Source organism: Solenopsis invicta, chromosome 4, assembly GCF_016802725.1.
Source record: "Solenopsis invicta isolate M01_SB chromosome 4, UNIL_Sinv_3.0, whole genome shotgun sequence".
In the NCBI taxonomy this organism is placed as follows: Eukaryota; Metazoa; Arthropoda; class Insecta; order Hymenoptera; family Formicidae; genus Solenopsis; species Solenopsis invicta.
Window position 1 is genome coordinate 10923977 of NC_052667.1, and position 16112 is coordinate 10940088.

General features: G+C 30.7%; 2 protein-coding genes across 3 annotated transcripts in view; one reads left to right on the plus strand and one right to left on the minus strand.

Moving 5' to 3' along the window:
• The window catches only part of LOC105194006 (E3 ubiquitin-protein ligase Su(dx)), a 108338-nt gene extending 93485 nt beyond the window's left edge, over positions 1-14853 (minus strand). The window contains exon 1 of one of the 2 annotated variants that reach the window (XM_039448292.1): positions 14550-14684. The gene's annotated coding sequence lies outside the window, so the exon portion shown is untranslated. The other variant, XM_039448291.1, reaches the window with a different exon arrangement.
• Positions 14766-16112, plus strand: part of LOC105200609 (protein SYS1 homolog) — a 48274-nt gene continuing 46927 nt past the window's right edge. Inside the window, exon 1 of the mRNA XM_039448298.1 lies at positions 14766-14967. The gene's annotated coding sequence lies outside the window, so the exon portion shown is untranslated. The remainder of the gene's footprint in view (positions 14968-16112) is intronic.

The window sequence follows — 16112 nt, forward strand, 5'->3', positions numbered from 1 at the left end:
TTATTTTATTATGAATTCAACGGTATATGGTAAAGTTATGATGCGACATTTCCATTTTCCAAAAAGAATTAAAACCCACCCTTTTGCATGATACGCGCACCCGTCCGTGTACTATGGAAGTGTTTCTCTTTAATTTTGACGAACGTTTAATACATTGTAGTACAGATCAAAATAAGGGACACGTATTTTTTTATACGTGCCCAATCTCACTTTTAGGGCGTGAAAAACCTCTTTGAAAAAAATCGGTTTTTTTTCAGCCGCACCGTCTACGCGAAATAAATCGTATTCTATCTACCATCCACGACGTCTAGTTCTCTTGGCGACCTCATCCGCGTCCTCGTCCGCCGAACTCACGCCGCCCCGTGCGCGGAAAAATCAGGTCGTTACAATATATAGTTGGATTTGTATATAAATAAGCTTTAATTTTGTCATTAAAATATTTAAAAATTTTTAAAAACAAATGTTGGGTGGGGAGAAGTATAAAAAATAAACAAAAATTTTTTTATTTTTGTTGTAAAGTACTTTGCGAGCTATTCAATTTTCATTCAGAACATTTTTCTTTATCTCTTATAGTTTCGACAATATACGCAATATATTTCGACAATATATTTCGACAATATCTCTTATAATTTCGACAATATTAAAAAAAACCGATTTTTTTCAAAGAGGTTTTTCACGCCCTAAAAGTGAGATTGAGCACGTATAAAAAAATACGTGTCCCTTATTTTGATCTGTACTACAATGTATTAAACGTTCGTCAAAATTAAAGAGAAATACTTTCATAGTACACGGACGGGTGCGCGTATCATGCGCGCAAAAGGGTGGTTTTTAATTATTTTTAAAAAATGGAAATGTCGCATCATAACTTTATCATATATCCGTTGAATTCGTATTAAAATAAACTTTATTTTGCTTATAAAAAAAAATAAAATTTTTCAAAAATTAGGTAAGTGGTGGAGAAAAATATAAAAATAAAATTAAAACAAAATTTTGCTGTTATAAAATACTCTTCAAGCCATTCAACTTTCATTTAGAACATTTTTTTCTATTTCTTATAGTTTCGGCGATATACGCTTCAAAAGAAAAAAACCGATTTTCTTCAAAGGGGTGTTTCACTAAAATTGGGCACAAACAATATTTTTGTGTTATGGATAAACTTTATATGTACACAAAATTTCAGAATTTTTTGAATTTTCGGGTTTGCAAATCTTCCTTGTTATAAACCTAACCTAACGTACAAACATGCCAATGTTAAACTTTAATTGCAATTTTCTTAAAAAGTAAAGCCCATTCACGCTAACCCTTTTACATTTTTGATATACTTATTCCACTTTTTCTAATAAGCTATGACTCATATCATTTGGCATTTTACAGTTCTTGTCCACTCCTTGTCAGTGAGCATTACTACCTAAAACTTCACTCGCAGGTGTCAAGAAGACGTATAGCAATCAAATGAACTTGAGAGATCTCGAGCTTATGTAACCTCCAGTCTAATGGAAAAAAGGGAGGGAGAGGGGGGGTGAGAGAAGGAGAAATGCACACGCACACAGACACGCGCGCGCATGCATTCACACACGGTAGAAATCAGATCTGGCAACATTCACGCGATACACTATGGATAATGCCAGTAGGAAAGGTACTAACATTCAAGCCTCATAACTTGGAAATTTAAAGAAAATAAACTGTGTTGTAGTGTTTTGAAAAGCTCTTGACATTAACTATTAGATTCTAGAATAAAAAATAAGATATTCCACTTTTAAAAAAATCCATTTCGTCTTGACCTGACCTTGGCAATACCTAAGGTCAAATTGATATCTTCAATAAATAAACCATTTTATGCCCTACAACTTTTATCTAAAACATTTTTTTTTCAAACATGCTTAATTTTCAAAATAATCAAGTCAAAATAATTCGGGATTTTTTTATACACCCTAACCCTGTACATTGTTTAACAAAATACTGCAAAATGCGTGATATCAGTACAAAATTACCTTTTCTAATAAAGGAGAGAAGAGGGGGGGGGGGCAAGTGTTTTGTGTGTACCCTTCAAATCTTGACTTTTTCTACAAACTCCAAGTGGTACTATCTTTGTATCCTCATTAAAAAAAATTTCCTATTCCAATCCATGTGGTATTTTCTTTAATTTCTATACAAAATCTAGCATTATTTCTGTATTATCATTAAAAAATCTTATTCCAACCCAACTGGTATTTTTACTTAATAAATAATATCTTAAACTGTATGACTTAATCCAACCTAAATGTATTTTTCAAAAAAAATGTATGAAATCTTTAAATTGCGCCAATTATAAAAAACAATATATTCAAAATAACTGCTCTACTACTTTTAATAAATAAAATGCAAGTGGTAGCATCTTTCTTGTTTTAATAAAATTCAAGTGGTACTATCTGTATACTTCCATTGAAAAATTTTTCTGTCCTAACTCAAGTACGCGTATTAATTTAAGTTTCAATGAAATATATAACATTTAATCTCAAAGAATTAAAGAAGAAACAGAAATGACATTTTATTAATAAAAAATTTTTAAACTACAAAAACTTAGCGCTGTTGGCACACACGCAACATTCACATAGATACACACGGATACATACACCAGAGAAGATTTGGAGTCATTAAATATTACAAAAATGAACTGTGAGGTCTTCATCTCTACTGACACATACACGCGCGCGCGTGTGTTGCTAGATAAGAAAAACAATAAAAAAAAATTGAAATAAAAAAGAATGCGATAAATGTAACAATCTTGTGCGTATGTGAGAGATTTTTGTAGGAATGCGGCTTACAAGCAAACCTACCCAAATGTTACACTCCGATTTGATGAGCTTTGAATATGTTGTATTCTAGATCAAAATAAGAGATACATATTTTTTTGTACATATCCATACGCACTTTTAGGAGGTAAAACACCCCTTTGAAAAAAAAATCGGTTTTCTCTTTCGTATATCGTCAAAACTATAAAAGATAAAAAAATGTTCTAATTAAAAGTTGAATGGCTTAAAAAATACTTTATAAAAGTGATTTAAAAAAATTTTTTAGTTTCTTTTTTAATTTTTTTTTAAATATTTTTTCCCCCACCACTCACCTATTTTTTTATTTTTATTTCTTTTTATACGCAAAATAAAGCTTATTTAATTACGAACTCAACGATATAAGATGAAGTTATGTTCCGACGTTCCCATGATCCAAAAATAATTAAAAACCTCTCTATACGCATGGTACGCGCACCCGTTCGTGCACTACGGAAGTTTCTCCCTCCGATTTTGACAAACCTTTAATATATTATAGTACAGATAAAAATATGGAACACTTATATTTTTATATACGAGCCCATATAACTTTTAAGAATATGAAACACGCTTTTAAAATAAATCGATTTTGTAATTTGAGATAATATCGCCATAACAATAAAAAATATAAAAAAAATTTCAAATAAGTTTTATGGCTCTCTATGTATTTTATAAGAGTTTGTTTAGATTTTTCGAAAATGTCATTTTTCTCGAAATCCTCCTTTTCTAAATTTTTGAAAAATTAAAAATTTACCTTATATCAAATCTTATATCAAATAGCAAATTTAACCCTTAAACACGTAAGTGAGTCTGAGACCTCATATGAAGTTTCGGACGCTTCCTGCGTGAAGACGGAATGAGATAAAAGATTCGGACCAAGACGTAAAAAAAGTTTGAAATCTCCTCTTTCGATTGATATGGTTGATCAACTTTTTTGGTTAACTAGAATTCAAACGGCAGGGCAGCAAAGTTTTGTTAGAGTCAATGTGACCCACATAGTGTGTAAGTAAAACTTTTTTGTGAGTATTTTACGTAAAAAAGCTGGACAAAATACGTTCAAACAGGTCGGTTCGCGGATGTTACTGGCATATACTCTGTCTAAAGTTGGAATACTATAAAATGCTGTAGAAAAGAGAGTTTTTCCGAAATATATCATGAAACACATCAATTTTCAATTTTAGACACGATTTAATCAAAAATACGTCAAATCATATTCGTCTTGTTACATAAGTACATTTTTTAATAAAAATGACAATGATATAATTTTTTTTTTTTAATATAAATCTTTAGCTTTAAAACGCCGTATTAAAAGATCCTTAAAAACTTTTTGTTGCAAAAATATAATTTTTTTTTTAAGTGGATTTTTAGATGCCCCTCATATTCTCTATGTTACGTAATTATACTTTTTAAAAGAAATGACTTTAAAATTTTATTTTGAAAATGTGACTCTTTAGCTTTAAAACGCCGTATTTGAAAATCCTTAAAAGTTTTTTGTTGCAAAGATATGATTTTTTGAAAGAAAAGTTTTTTTTAAGGAAAAGTTCTTTTCTCATTTTAGGTTTTTCCTTTATAACTTCACAATAAATTATTTTTTGGCAATGCCGATTGTGCAGCCACACTCCTGAAATTCTGAACTTTCATTAAAAAAAAAAAAATTGTAGAAAAATATTAATTGTAATCAAAGTTATAGCTTCTCAAAGTTAAAAAAAAGTCTCCCAGACCCGAAAATGTGTTTCCGTATTTTACAAAATCGGTGTGTTTAAGGGTTAACAACAAATTCAAACATGTATAATAAAGTTATAATCCAAAGACACATTTTTCAGAATTAAACTAAAAATATCTATATCGTTGTAGATTATTCAAAACTCATCAAAATCGCTGTAACACTTTGGTAAGTTTGCTTGTTAGTATTAAGAGGTAACACCAGTGTAGAATTTTCAAAAAATCAGTTTTCTGTTTTTTTGCTTAAATGATGCTTTAAAGTCTTAGAAATAAGGTACAAAGTCAAAAAGCGGAGAAAGATCTCTAAGGGCCAGTTTCACAACTACCAATTAACTTAACATACCGGTTAAGTGTCAACCGTGATTGGTTATTTCTAGTCAATTCTACTTAACGACAAATACAATTGGTCAATTCCGATAGAATAATCAGCCAATTAAATTAACCGATGGTTGTGAAACTGGCCCTAAGTGTCATTTTTACAAGTTTAAAGCATCGTGCTTTTCGGTAAGATTTGAAGCGTTTGCGAAAAGATCCTTCTGAGAATAATAAAAGGATTATTTACATACAGTGAATTTTCTTTAAAATCGACCAAAAAAAATCAAGAAAAGGAGAACGTCAATAAGAAAAGCCAATTGTATGGTGCAGGCATCGTAGATTAAAGGTAAACATTTCTATCTCTGTTACATAAAACTTTAAACGCGTTTTTCTCAAAATTACTTTTTTTTTAAACTTGCCGCATCAATAACTCCCATAAATCTTGACCGATTAAATCTTGAAATTTTAACTGTAGCTTCTAAAATACATTTGTCAGCAAACTACGTACGAATTTTACGTTTCGTTGTAAACATTTTTTTTTAATAAACAATTTTCTGCAAAATTTTTTACCAAAAAATGAATTTTTTTTTTCAAACTTGTCATTTTTACAAAAAAAATATTGTTTAATTTCCGTACGTAGTTCGCTAGCTAATGATATAAAAAATTTAAAAAAAAATTGATTTTTTGTTCTAGAGCAAAAATTGAAGATTTTGGATGTCTATTAAGCTAGCCCCCCCACCAGTGCAAAATGAATTTTTACATATTCTAAAATTAAGTGCTAATTAGGTGCTAATTTGGTGCTGAGGTGCGAAATTAAATGCTCGCACCGTTTGGCAGATTCTTTTAAATATATTGGGGGGGGCTAGCTTAACGTTAAGCTAGCCCTCGGTAAAAAAAAATTTATATTTATAATGGAAATGAAGAAACAAATACACTAGAATTAAGTGCTAATTAGGTGCTCAAAAAAATAATAAAAATAATTTGAAAATATATAACAGAACTTCAAATGGTTGGTTCACAAGAGAAGTTATCTTAAAAAATTAGATGCTCGTACAAATATAGGACCAAAAAATTCCTTTTTCCATCACATTTAAAGATATCTAGTCGCCGAATTAGGTGCTCGTTCGGTTTGGCAGAAATTCGGACATAAACATCGGTCGCGCCTATACACTCACAAGAGAGAAGTCATGTTAAATAATTAGGTGCTCGTATATATATTGTACCAAAAAATTCCTTTTTTTATCTCATTTAAAGATATCTAGTCGCCGAATTAGGTGCTCGTTCGGTTTGGCAGAAATTCGGACTTAAACATCGGTCGCGCCTATACACTCACAAGAGAGAAGTCATGTTAAATAATTAATCTCTACACTGCGTGTACAGCGACTGACAATCGAAAATGTAACGACGCAGTGAAATTCGGGATGCATCGCATTGGCGAGCTAGGTCTTGAATTTTTTGTCGTGTATTTACTCGTCTATTGTCGCGGCGTCGCACTATTGACATTGTCCGCCGCGCCGATACATTACAAAAAAAGTCAGGCCAAACAAGCGAGCCGTAGATAAGAATAAGGAGGCTCGATACAGTAAACTTGTTAATAGTCGGCTATTTCACTCAATTCGTGGAACTTCCCCCCCCCCTCACCTTTGAAATTCAGATTTAGCATTTGTACGAGCACCTAATTATTTAACATGACTTCTCTCTTGTGAGTGTATAGGCGCGACCGATGTTTAAGTCCGAATTTCTGCCAAACCGAACGAGCACCTAATTCGGCGACTAGATATCTTTAAATGTGATAAAAAAAGGAATTTTTTGGTACAATATATATAAGAGCACCTAATTATTTAACATGACTTCTCTCTTGTGAGTGTATAGGCGCGACCGATGTTTAAGTCCGAATTTCTGCCAAACCGAACGAGCACCTAATTCGGCGACTAGATATCTTTAAATGTGATAAAAAAAGGAATTTTTTGGTACAATATATATACGAGCACCTAATTATTTAACATGACTTCTCTCTTGTGAGTGTATAGGCGCGACCGATGTTTAAGTCCGAATTTCTGCCAAACCGAACGAGCACCTAATTCGGCGACTAGATATCTTTAAATGTGATAAAAAAAGGAATTTTTTGGTACAATATATATACGAGCACCTAATTATTTAACATGACTTCTCTCTTGTGAGTGTATAGGCGCGACCGATGTTTAAGTCCGAATTTCTGCCAAACCGAACGAGCACCTAATTCGGCGACTAGATATCTTTAAATGTGATGGAAAAAGGAATTTTTTAGTACTATATATGTACGAGCACCTAATTATTTAACATGACTTCTCTCTTGTTAGTCTATAGGCGCGACCGATGTTTAAGTCCGAATTTCTGCCAAACCAAACGAGCACCTAATTCGGCGATTAGATATCTTTAAATGTGATAAAAAAAGGAATTTTTTGGTACAATATATATACGAGCACCTAATTATTTAACATGACTTCTCTCTTGTGAGTGTATAGGCGCGACCGATGTTTAAGTCCGAATTTCTGCCAAACCGAACGAGCACCTAATTCGGCGACTAGATATCTTTAAATGTGATGGAAAAAGGAATTTTTTAGTACTATATATGTACGAGCACCTAATTATTTAACATGACTTCTCTCTTGTTAGTCTATAGGCGCGACCGATGTTTAAGTCCGAATTTCTGCCAAACCAAACGAGCACCTAATTCGGCGACTAGATATCTTTAAATGTGATAAAAAAAGGAATTTTTTGGTACAATATATATACGAGCACCTAATTATTTAACATGACTTCTCTCTTGTGAGTGTATAGGCGCGACCGATGTTTAAGTCCGAATTTCTGCCAAACCAAACGAGCACCTAATTCGGCGACTAGATATCTTTAAATGTGATAAAAAAAGGAATTTTTTGGTACTATATATATATACGAGCACCTAATTATTTAACATGACTTCTCTCTTGTGAGTGTATAGGCGCGACCGATGTTTATGTCCGAATTTCTGCCAAACCGAACGAGCACCTAATTCGGCGACTAGATATCTTTAAATGTGATGGAAAAAGGAATTTTTTAGTACTATATATGTACGAGCACCTAATTATTTAACATGACTTCTCTCTTGTTAGTCTATAGGCGCGACCGATGTTTAAGTCCGAATTTCTGCCAAACCGAACGAGCACCTAATTCGGCGACTAGATATCTTTAAATGTGATGGAAAAAGGAATTTTTTAGTACTATATATGTACGAGCACCTAATTATTTAACATGACTTCTCTCTTGTGAGTGTATAGGCGCGACCGATGTTTATGTCCGAATTTCTGCCAAACCGAACGAGCACCTAATTCGGCGACTAGATATCTTTAAATGTGATGGAAAAAGGAATTTTTTGGTCCTATATTTGTACGAGCATCTAATTTTTTAAGATAACTTCTCTTGTGAACCAACCATTTGAAGTTCTGTTATATATTTTCAAATTATTTTTATTATTTTTTTGAGCACCTAATTAGCACTTAATTCTAGTGTATTTGTTTCTTCATTTCCATTATAAATATAAATTTTTTTTTTGGGGGGGGCTAGCTTAACGTTAAGCTAACCCCCCCCCCCCAATATATTTAAAAAAATCTGCCAAACGGTGCGAGCACTTAATTTCGCACCTCAGCACCAAATTAGCACCTAATTAGCATTTAATTTTAGAATATGTAAAAATTCATTTTGCACTGGTGGGGGGGCTAGCTTAATAGACATAGATTTTGGTGCGGCAGTAAGGCACCTTCCAAAATGAGTAGTCATCGTTACCAAGCTTTGTCACCGCCATTTTGTAATAAAAAAATGCAAAAAAAAATTTTTTTTAATACTTTAAAGTAAGTAGAATAAGATACTTAAAACGGATTTTGCGTTACTGTTTTCATAAAAAATGATGAAAAATAATAAACCTTTTTTGGAGGCTCTACAGTGGTGTTAGGCCTTAAGTATAAAATTTACATTTATATTATTGTATTTAAATGTGTAGCTGCATCAAGTTTTCATACGTTAAAAATTTTTAATTCTAATAACATCCTCTTTTTACTTTCCTCTTTAATTCCTTAAGATTAATACCCGTATACATAGTCCTTTAAAAAATGAGAATTTCTTATTCCTGCCTGTTTTTGTTTTACATACGATAAAACATAGTACGCGAGATAAAGACAGACAGATACAAGGAATCCTGATTTCTCAAATAATGTGAATATGGACGTAAGGCTCCCGGCGCCTCAGCCGAGAACTCCGCGTTGGCGGTAACGACGTACCATTGCGGACAAAATTAGAACTAATAAGCGTAGAACGTGACAGCTTGATGATGAAATTTTGTTATGCATGTCATTTCGTTATATTTGAAACACATAATCATTGTAAAAATATGGCTGTCTCGTATTGATCAAATTCGTAAAAATGGACAGCAAGTAAAGTTTCTTTAAATTTTACACATAAAAGCATATTTTTCACTCCTTTTAGTAACTATCCGTGTTTTCCTTTAACATTTGTCTTTTTTGCTTTAAATAAACATAAATTTCTTTGCTGAGTGTAAAAAGATTATGCCAACAAAACAGTATCACTAGAATCTTAAAAATTATTAAATTAAATCTCATGGTAGTTTTACTTTGTATTCTCTAATAAGAATTATTTGGCCGAAGAAGGCTAACAATAAGTAGAGCCAAAACGTACCACGTTAATGTAATTATAATTTTGTTAAAATTAAAATCTTGAATTACATCTTTTGTTATTTGGCTCGTTAAATTTTGACCGTCTATTATATTATTGTGCTTGACAACAATACGAGCGTTTCGCAAGTTTATTATTGTTTTATTAAATAAAAATAATCCTATTGTACCATACAGATGTGAGGCTAAAAACCTCAACATAAGATTAAAGGATATCAAACAGAGTATGAGAATTAAAAAGAAATCAAAACCCACACTTCATACATTTATAACTTTTTTCTACATAACATTTGTTGAAAACAAATTCTTAAAAAGCAAAAATAAAAATTGCACGTTTTTTTCTCGCAAATTGCATAATTTAAACAACAGTGAGTAGAGGAGAAAGTAATATTAAAGACCATATAGATATTATAGTTACTCTTATCTCCGTTATTAGGTGATAAATTCTAGTAATTATTTGTGGAAATATGCTATTATTTAGTGTTAATATAAGGTACCCAAGCCGAATAAACCCACCTAACTTATTTTATTTTTTATAAATTTTATTTAAAGAAATATTGAAATGAACTAATTACAAATAAAATGTTTATTTCAACCACTTGCCAAAATAAAATTGTCATCTATATAAAACATTGTTAAATAAACAAACAAAAAAATTTTTTTTAAACTCTGATATTGGCCCTTATTAAATTCTTATGCTTTTAATAAGGCCCAAATTAAAAATAAATTGAAAATAACAAAGGAATTAAACATATTTTCCAACTCATTGTTAAAATGATTATTAATCACAAATACGAAATACTTTAAGATCTATTTTACTGGAAAATATCACAATTATTTTTAATTTTGTCTATAATTAATATTTTAACTTTAAGAAATTCTGGCTATTTTAGTGCAATTTTAGCTTATAGAAAGTTAGCATCATTGAAAATCATTATTCTCTGTTGCAAGCCACATACATAATAAACAAATAGCAATGGCTATAACAATAAATGTATAAATGCGCCTTTTATAAATAATACATTATTTATAAAAAAGTATACTTATTCCAAAAAATCGTATATATATTTGTTTTTTCCTACAGTTAGAAAGTTAAATAATTTTATAATATGTTGTAATAAATCATAAAATAATGTATTCTTATTAAATTTACAACAAATTTTTATAAAAACGGCTGATTTCCCTACTTTATTACAAGCTTTTGTTGCATAAACGTGTTGCTACCGCTATTAATTCCCTAGTTTCTTTTTATCTACTTCCTATGATACATCTTTTAAGCATATATTTTAAACATAAAGCGCATTTTTAAATGGTAAATTTAAAAGTGGGCCTTATTCGGCTCAAATACCTTACCAATACATAATAGCTGACATTTGTTATGAGGCATTTTTATTTTTAAGCATTTATTTTAACAATTACACATACTTTTACATTTTTTTTAAACTTGAGCGTGTTACCACATAAATGTGTGTATACTTGAGTGTTTTTCGTTTAACTTTTTATTCGACTATACACATTTCAAATAATATAAAGTTAATCAATAACGGAGCTTGCTAATATCAGCCCTTATACTAATGTCTCAAAAAGCCTAATATGACTTTTATTATAAATTTTCATATTGAAAGTTATTTAGTAAGTTAATTATAGTTTTACCAATTTATACTTTACATGCAGAAAACTTATGTATACTGTGACCGTGCTTACAAAAAACTGTGTGGTAAACTTCGCTATACGCCACTTCGGAGTGCGGTAATTAATATTCAGAGTCTGAGCCTCAGACAGTAATAATCAAATACAAAATACCGAATAAGAAATTGTTAAATGCCAGGCGGATCATATTATTTTATAACGAATTAGTGGGAGGGCTGAATCATTTTATATATGTAATTCAGCCAATTTAAAGGGGGTAGTATCTAGTGTTCCCTTTGAAAGTTTAGAAACTATTGAAGAACAATTTGCTAAAACATAATTGTTAAGTTGTCAGTCTAAAATTTATTATTAAATTATTATATAAAATGTAAATAATGCCATAATATGACCTTCTTATTAAATATATTAGATAATTTTACATGTTTGTAAAATTCTAAACTGTTTTGCTTATACTGACTTTTACATATAATACCTAGCATGGTTTTTAAGCCTGTTTCTTGTTTGTATTTTTAAAAATAAATCACATCCTTCTTTATATGACATATTCTCTTTTTGTAATATTGATTTTATATTACAAATCAAATAATTTTGAAAATTATTGAAAAATTATTTCATAATAAAATTGTAGACAGCAAATAATCTCTATGTTTTAAGAGCTGGATTTGATTTGAACTGTAAATATTTGGTATTTCGCAAGCTAGATATTATCCATTAAAAAGAAAAGAATTTTATGCACTGGAAACATTTCCAGCAAATACCAAGTACCATTATGTAAATGTTAGTATAATTTTTCACTCAACAATGTAAATGATATATAACGAGTGTTATGTAATATTGCTGAATGAAAAATTACAACTAACATTAATATGATGATAACTTTGTGTTTGCTAGAATGGCATTGTAGAAACCTATTGAAATATGTTGTTCTTGAGATTAAAAAAGTTTTTTATGGCATTTTCGATTATGATGTGTAATAGCAAAAATTATCTAGTTGCATAAGAAATCTATCCAATCATAGATTAAAAAATCACACTCAAAATAAAAATGATGAAAACAAGTAAGTGTGATATTTTTTAAATCTGAAAATGTGATATTTTTTAAACCTAAAGATATATTTTTTAAGTTATTGGCTAATAATGCTTGATAATAATCTCTGTTCCAGTAGAGAATAGAAAATTTATCGGACGCAGCCACAAAATAGTCTTTACAAGCAAAAGTAACCATAAAAAATAAGCTAAAAAAGATGAAAAAGTGGTTTTAGAATATTTAAGGATGTTCATGTAAAAAAATAAATTTGAAATAAATCAAGGAGGTAGTTTGTATAAAATGCAACTATGATTAAAATATAGAAGTAGCAAGTCTTATGAGAGTCAAGATATTACAATTTGAAATTGTTTTCAGTTTGTAAAATTAGAATTTCCTGTCAAAATGGAAAACAAAATTTTTGTGGTTATATATCTAAATAATATCTATCACCAGTTAAAATTTCAAATCAATTCATTAAAAACTTGCAGAAAAAAAATTATTTAACAAAAAACATGTTTTTCAAGATTATGGATAATAGGAAGGAGCTTGAGGACTTAAAAATTTGGAAAACTTTTTTTTTAATGACAAAAAGGGTCAAATTTCAGAAAAATCTATTGAGGGGAGATTCGATCGTCCTTATTCTGCTAGAACCTTTCATTAAAATTATACTAAGTTTTATTAAAATTATACTAAAAATATTTGATGTACATGTTGTCTCAAAATTATATAAATTGAAAAATAAATTTTAATAGAAAATTCTGTTCATACATTTAATGATGCAGAGACAAGATTGTTGAATTTTTGGAAAAAGTTATGACATTAAATAATCTAATTATGTAAAATATAAAATGTTATTATCGACATACAAAAATATAAAAATTCCAAAATTTTCAAAAAGTTGTAAAAACTTGTTAAGCAAACTAAACAACCTCAAATATTTGTCGCTAACATATTGTTTACAAAAATATAAAAAGTAAAATAATTATTATATCTTAACAAATACACAAGTCTCTTAAAAAATTTCAAGAAACAAGATATTACATCAACAATTCTAACTTACAATTAGTTGTATATAACAAATTATTTTTAAACATTAAGTTTTATATTATTTACAACAATCTATTTCAGAAATATCTTTAAGTATCTAAAGATTACAATTAAATTTTAATATTATAATAAAAAAACACTTTGTCAGATTGCTTTTTATTCTGACGAAATAAATTGCAATGTGTATAAAATATTGGAGCATTAATTCAAACAGCACAAATTTTTTCAGAAATATTTCAAATATTTCAACTAAAAAGTGAAACATTTCATAAAAGTTGCAAAATATGTCTGCAACACTGTCACAATATTTTGTTCTACTTTTGGATAAGATGTTTTTATGTTTACTGCATGTAATAGTTTAGAAACATTTTTGTTGCAATATTTCATACAACATTTTGCAGAATCCTTCCAGAATTAGTGCACATAAAATTGTAGAAGGATTTTACCTTTCTGAAAGCTTTCTGAAACATTTGGTGCTGTATAGGAATGACATATCAATACACAATGTAACCTAAAAACTCTTTAGCATTTTTAAAGAAAATACCCATAGCTTATTATAAGAAAAAGCACACATACCAAATGTAGTAATTATAAAATTAATATTATAAATTAATAAATTATATAATAAAATTAACAATTGTAAATTTGTAATTAATAATAATACCTTCTCTCATGTATGTATTCGAGTTCAGTTGCATTAAGACATTTACTTTATAGGTTAACTTTCTGGAATTATTTGCAATGTGCATATATCTCAGTTATATAAGTCCAGCTGTATACAACAAAAATAATACTAATCGACAACAATCATCGTATACACTGGCAATGTAAAAAGCAACAATCACTTGAAAAAATATAAAAAGTGTTACACAAAATTTGCCTCAAGATTTAACAAGTCATTTCTTTTATATTTTTGCCTGTTAAACGTGAATCTGATGTAAAGTGTCTATTATGTCAAGATTTTGAGAAAATTGATTAAAAAATTGCTAAAAATCACATCTTTCAATAATATTAATAACTCTATCCCAAGACATACTACAAAGTTCGTGTTATCTCAAAGAACAATGCGCTCGGCGCAATACAATTACATAATACTGCTGGTTTAGTCCAATTCAATCTCATCTTGATGAATTTAACAAACGTAAACACATAAAAATAAAGAAAACTTGAAAAAAACTCGCGAAACCAATTTTCTTATCATCGTAATCCGCGTGCAATTTCACATCAAACTTTACATCCGATCAATTTTCCTGTCGAAAAAATATTTACGAGTACGTACGAGGCAAAACATTCCAATCGAGGATTCTGTAATCTCGTCGTCGAGATGCTATCGCACGACGAGCTGCGGATCATGCAAACTTGTCCACGATCGAGGAAGGATATTAGCTATCGGCAAGACGCAAGACTGTTAAGTACAAACCGAAATCGGTGGCTTCGATATCGCTCACGATATCCCCAGTGACGGTCCGTCGTCCATTCCTCGCACGATCGACTTGATCTTATCACAGTGCCGGAACAAACAGAAATATTCGGGATTCGTCTTATCATGAGAACCCCGTTATCGGTCGGTCACCATCTTTTTATACGTCAAACGTAGCCATAGCCTTGTGTATCACGCGAGAGCGTGATAGCAACCGCGGATGGCCTTCACAATTGAAGATCGTTGCCGCACGAACCGATGAATCCTCATATGAAGTGTATGTATATGCAAGCTATTTTCACTCATACGACACTGTGTTTAATGTGCACACGTTGGTTCATGCAACAATTTGTTCCAATGCACCCAATGCGCGTTTTAGCACGTTTTGTTCACGTCGAGTTACGCTCGCACACGCTCGCAGAAACAAGGATAGAACGCTCTCTCCGAGAAATTCTCTCCGAGAGAGGTGAAAATAGTTACTCGTTTCAACGACTTCATTGAGTTTTATCAAACTACCACTAACTACATGAAAATCGGCTACAGATGTGACAGACTGCGCGGTTCGATCAAACGTTTTCATATACGCAAAAAAGAAAAAAACTTTGATATAGCATCTCTTTCTAATGTAAGGATAAACTAGAGAGAGAACTTGCCAAAACTCAAAAACTCCTATACTTTAAATTAAAGAACTTATAGCACTTTATAGCATTTTTCACTGGAAAAACTAGTGCGCACTGAGTGTATACTCGCTGCAGGTAATTGGGTGTTTCCGTTGGCACCGTCATCGCGCGAACCGAAACATCCAATTGCCAGCGGCGAGTGCCCTCTCAAAGGGGTGCCGTCACATGGGGCGTAACTTGTGTAAGAGTAACTTGCGCCGACCAATAATATCGTTTTACTGGAACATTAGCTTCCGCCTAGTTACTTAACGCTTTTTACGTTATCAGGGTGCCGTCACATGGGGCGTAATTTGCGTAGCGTAATTTGCATAGCATAATTTGCGTATTCTAGTAACTTCTAAAATACGTTACGCCATTTTAAAAGCCTTCTTTCACATGAAGCGTATTTCGCGGATTTTCAAGAAATACGTATCTAATGCAACCAATTGCTGATTAGGGTTTCTCTTGTACTCTCTAACAGAAATGCTAAACAAATTTACGATTGGTTTTTGTAATTTACGCGCTTGGAAAATACGCCTCATGTGGAACTGATACTCTGCACACTAGTATGTGTGAATCATTTATGTGCGAATCTAACCTGTGCGGGCATATATTTCCGTTCCTTGTAATTTTCAAAAATTTATATATTTAAAACAAAATAAATATATATTAGGCATTTAAGAAAAAGAAAGCATTTTACATGCAAGAAATTCAAGCAACACGGACATCTATTAATGTACAACTATAACCTTAAAATTTTGTA